This window comes from Gekko japonicus, unplaced genomic scaffold (assembly GCF_001447785.1).
Source record: "Gekko japonicus isolate JY-2015 unplaced genomic scaffold, Gekko_japonicus_V1.1 scaffold1996, whole genome shotgun sequence".
In the NCBI taxonomy this organism is placed as follows: Eukaryota; Metazoa; Chordata; class Lepidosauria; order Squamata; family Gekkonidae; genus Gekko; species Gekko japonicus.
Window position 1 is genome coordinate 14,434 of NW_015160894.1, and position 5,441 is coordinate 19,874.

A 5,441-nucleotide genomic window follows, 5' to 3' on the forward strand; every position below is an offset into this window, starting at 1 on the left:
CTGGATGGGTCCTTGGCCTGATCCAGCATTGGCTTCTCTTATGTTCTTATGTTCATATGTTGTACATTTGAAGTCTGTGAGACCTAGACAGGGAATGTCTTCTCCTCTCGATTTTTATCCATCTTCTCTGGGCTATTACTCTTACCAGAAGATGAAATTGTGGATTTTTTCTTCACGGCAGCTTTCCCAAAGTATATTGTGGTGACACTGGCTCTTCTTTACTTGCATAGTCTGTAAAAGTGATGCAGTCTCAGGCAACTTTAGGTACTGGCCTCCCTAGACCCTGAAAAGGAGGAAGCAAAATTAAAAATCAGTAATCAGTATCTGCAGATTTAAAATCCAAGTGGATGGATTTGAACATTGCTGGAATTAAACAAAAAAATATTTTAGGATTCTATGCCGGTTTGCCATCCTCTGCTGACATGAACACAAAAGCCTGCCATACATGAAATCAGACACTTGGCCTGTCAAGATCAGTATTGGTGTAGTGGTTAAGTGCGCAGACTCTAATCTGGGAGAAAAGGTTTTGATTCCCCAAACCTCCACTTGCAGCTGCTGAATGGCCTTGGGCTAGCCATAGTTCTGTCAGAGCTGCTGTCTCTGGAGCAGTTCTCTCAGAGCTCTCTCAGCCCCATCTACCTCGCAGGGTGTCTGTTGTGGGGAGGGGAAGGGAAAGGAGTTTCTAAGCTGCTCTGAGATTCCAAGTGAAGGGCGGGGTATAAATCTCTTCTTCTTCTTCTACTGGGAGGTGCAGAGGGTCCAAGATCTTTGTTAGAGGTCTTTGACAACACTTACCACAGGTTCTTTTAAAGTGGACATGCTAGGGGACTGAACCTGGGACCTTTTGCATGCAAGTCAAATGATCTACCAGTAATTTGCTGTTCTATCTATCTGCTGGCAACTATCTGAGGACACAGATAGAGAAATGTCTTTCTGACAGCTGGTACCTGACACCTGTAGCTGGAGAAGCCACAAATTGTGTCTGGCATGTACGGTAATTGTTCATAGTTTGTTCATAAAATCTATAGAGATTTGGAAGATTCCTAGAGTGTCAATGTCAATGACACCGTGACATCACTTCCGGGTACGCAACCAGAAATGATGTCACGACATCACATGATGCTGATTTTCAGAGTCTCTGCCCCCCACAACGCTCCTAGGTTTTGCCAGCCAAGGCTTGCATTCCCAGACGAGCCCCAGGTCAACCTGCCAGCTTCATGGAAGAGTGGGGCTTTGAACCTGGGTCTCCCAGATGATAGTATGACATTCTGACCACTGCAGCCCCAGTACTAAAGATGATGTTGTTACTGCTGTATGTCTTTATGACCTATAATTCAGAATGTACTAACCTCCAAACACGTCTCTGTTCCTTAAGGAACACTGAATCAACATAGGCTCAACCTCTGGATGCTTTGCCTCTGGATTCTTGTGGGTGGAAACTGACTTTGCTGAAGGCACATAAGAAAACATTTGGAAAGTTTCAGAGGGCAGCAATATTGATCAGCAGGGGAAGAGCTAGATTAGAGTCCAGTAGTGCCTGAGAAACCTTCAAGATTTTCAGGGTATATAAGCTTTCCAGAGTCAGAGTATCTGATGAAGGGAGCTTTGACTCTTGGAAGCTTTGAAAATCTGATTGATCTCTAAGGTCCTACTGCACTCACATCCAGCTATTTGGAAAAATTACTTTAATTTCTGAACATGGGGGCAGTATTTTACATAACTTTTTCTTTCTTTCTCTTTTAGTGTTTTTCAGTCAGAGAATAGTGAACATAGCTCAGCTCTGCCCCATCCCACCCCAGAATGATTCACCCACAAAGGCTGTGAAAGCAAAAACAACTTTAAACATCTATTTCTGGAAAAGAAACTTTCCAGCTGGGGCTTTACCACATGAATACAAACAGCAGCTTTGATGTTGTCATAGACTGCAGATGATATATTGCACATCTGGATGCCCCCCCACAAGTACTTGTCAGGGATAGGCAAACATCTTACCTCCACAGTTCAGACAGACAAGGCATAACTCTTTTAAATGATGAATAAATTAAACTGCGGCTTGGGAGCCACACATGGCTCTTGAACACATATTTTGCAGCTCCCAGCAGGGTAGCTGGGGAAACAAAGGGGAGGCATGACTCCCAAATCGGTCTTCCCTTTCCCAGCCAGTGTTCCCCTCTCTGGGTAGGCTTGAGGTAGGGGGGAGCAGAGACAGAAAGCAACTTTAACTTTAAATGTGTTCTCAAAACACACACACCCCGCCAGCTGGCTTGGAGAAGACATTTGTCTCTTTAAATCCCTTCGCCAAGCCAAGCCAGTTTGGGGGGAGGGTCCTTTGCCTTGGAGGACACATTTAAAGTAGCTTTCTTTCCACCTCCCCCACCTCTCCCCCATCTGTTTGCTTTCTTTCCAACTTTCTTTCTCTCTTTCTCCCTTTATCTCTCTCTCTTCCTTCCTTCCTTCCTCCCTCCCCCATCTATTTGCTTTCTCTCTCTCTCTCTCTCTCTCTCTCTCTCTTCACCTCTGTCATTCTTTTTTTCCAACTCTCTTTCTCTTAGACAAATAAATATCATTAGCAAACAAATATCATTGGGCAAAAATGTCATTACCTATATCAGTTTTTACGCCCTTTTGTTTTTGTTTTTGGCAGTCTCATTCACTATTAGTAAAAAGAAATTTGCATATTTTTCAATAAAAACGTGTGTAATTTGTTCATGACTTGCAGTTCTCAAACATCTGATGTTTATTCTATGTAGCTCTTACGATAAGCAAGTTTGGCCACTCCTGCTATAAAGTGTAACCACTGATGTTCTTTGACTGAATTGAAATGGGACTAAGGTTTGGGTAGTTGGCTGTATAGGAAGACACTGCAAGTTTGCTCATACTTATAGCAAGCTCTTTCTTGTTCTGCTGCATAAACCCTCAAATAACCATTGTGCAGGGAGAAAGAAATCCAGCTCCCCCCTCCAAAAAAATAGTTCAAGTTTACCACCTTCTCTGCTGCATTTCTCCTCCCACACTAAGGAACTTTTTTTTTGAAGGATTTCTGATCCTCTGTGGTGGAACCAAGTATGGTGTAGTGGTTAGGAGCGTGGACTCTAATCTAGGAGTGCCAGGTTTGATCCTCCACTCCTCCACATACAGCTGTTGGTGTGACCTTGGGTCAGTTACAAGCAGTGTTCCCTCTAAGCTGAGTTGGTGTCAGCTAGCTCACAGTCTTTTAGCCTCTGGCTCACACATTTTTTTGTCTTAGCCCAGGAAGGATGGCTCCAGAGCAAACTAATTTACACAGTGGCCAAATTGCTCGCTCACAACTTTAATGCCGGCAGCTCACGAAGTAGAATTTTTCCGCACAAGACTCCACAGCTTAGAGGGAGCATTGGTTACAAGGGGTCTGGGTAAAAGGCCTACGATATGATGGTGGTTTGATTTCCTTTCAGTGTAAAAATCATATGAATTCATGAAGATCCGTTTAGATCCGACTTTTACCCTTTTCCATTACGTTACGAGTTCTTTCAGAGAAGTTCTCTCACGAGCAGTTCTCAAAAGAGCTCTCTCAGGCCCACCTACCTCACAGGGTGTCTGTTGTGGGGAGGGGAAGGTAAGTCACTCTGAGACTCCTTCAGGTAATGAAAAGCGGGGTATAAATCCAATCTCCTCCAGTGTTCCCTCTAAGCTGAGTTAGTGTGAGCTAGCTCACAGTTTTTTAGCCTCCGGCTCACACATTTTTGCCTTAGCTCAGGAAGGAGGGCTCCAGAGCAAACTAATTTATGCAGGAGCAGAATCGCTTGCTCACAACTTTAATGCCAGTAGCTCACAAAGTAGAATTTTTGCTCACAAGACCCCACAGCTTAGAGGGAACATTAATCTCCTCCTTCTCTTGGGATTTCATCCCCCCTCAGAGAGGAACAAACTATTCCCACCCAGCAGAGTTGGTTTTTCATCCCCTCTTCCCACCCAGGACCAGATCTTATACAACCATTGCAGATCAAGGCTCGAAAAACGACACTGAAAACTCTAGTGCTGGTTCCCTTCCCTCTTTCCATCCTCAATCTGATGTGAACGGCTCAGCCAAACAGAGGGAAGTGACTGTCCAGACATACAACACCCAACTCCTACTATTTGTTTATTTAGTGTGTTTCTTATTCTACTTTTCTCCCAGTAGGGATCCAAAATGGCTTAGGAAAAAATACTTTAAAATATTTAAAGTTTCAATATGCTGAGATCTCTCAGCATCCTCATAAGAACCCACCAGCCATTTTGATTGCCTGCACAAATCTTGTAATCTAAAATGGCTGCATGCTGCAGTTTCACCTCAGTACTGAAAGTGAATGGAGGGAACAATGAGCAAGCTGTCAGCCAAGACATTGGAAGAAAAGAAAAAGATGGGGTAGGTGGAAGACAGGAAATAAAAACTGGGCAAAAGCGGGAAAATTAGGACAGGATATCAGTGAGACAACACTGCTGACCTAGTCTCTTTGTAACAGTTGTCTTCTTTATATTAGCACAGTATGTGTGGGGCTTATGGGGATCCCTATAGCCGGCAGGGGATCTCCTAATTCCTGCCTCACATTCCCAGAAAGCTTTGAAAATCCTCTGATTTGCACACGACTCCTGCAAAAACTTTCAGCATGCTGTCATTCAACCTCTTTCTATTTTCCTCTCCTGCAGTCCGAAGGATACTGATAGAGTAAGTTTTTGGGAACTAAATTCTAGCTGGCACAAACTTCTGGAGGTTTTCTATGTTCCCCTAGGGGCCCCAGTTCAAGAAGAAGTCTCATCACATACCTGAAAAAATTGCCTCTTGAGTTTTTTCAGCTTTCAGGAATGGGCGATTCTGCATCTAGCATTTGCTTCACATTTTCTCAATTCAGAGGAAAAAGTGCATCTCAAAACCACATCCAAATACCTCAAAGCAATGTGGCACTGACTGCAGTCATCCCTGAACGGCCATAAAACGGCCATATATCTATGCAGAAGGTACAAGTTTGCGTCTTTTCTTTCCAGCTCCAGCATGAGGAAATCGTGGGTGGAGCACTTAATAGAAAAAAGTCGAACTTCCCATACAGCCCTCCTCCTCCCACTCGTGTACGTCTCAAATCTTTGAAAACAGTTTTTTTTTCCCCAAGCAGTCACAGCGTTTCCTAAAAACAGAATAGCACAGTTTAAAGCTAAAGGCCGCAGAAAAACTAGACTTCAGCCAGCTACAAAAAAAAGGGGGGGGGCTCTGAAAGTTTGCTTGAACACTAGCCATGCACACACCAATCCTATTCTTTTCCACTGTTTTCTCGAAAACCCTCTCTTTTTCCTTTATGGCAATTAAACAACAACAAAAACACATTTGTAAAGCCAGGGTGTCGTTTGAACAGGCAAAAACTGTTACTGTTCACATTTGGCAGGCAGAATCTCCCACTTGTTGGCAGCCCAGGGAAGACACCCGCGGGCAC

General features: G+C 43.8%; 1 long non-coding RNA gene across 1 annotated transcript; it reads right to left on the reverse strand.

Moving 5' to 3' along the window:
• On the reverse strand, nt 1-5,012 carry LOC107120932. The gene is made up of 3 exons (XR_001482842.1): nt 4,783-5,012; nt 1,350-1,448; nt 1-283 (listed from the first exon to the last, which is right to left on the reverse strand). It is a non-coding gene; the product is annotated as an uncharacterized LOC107120932 (long non-coding RNA).
• Nucleotides 5,013-5,441: the final 429 nt, after the last annotated feature.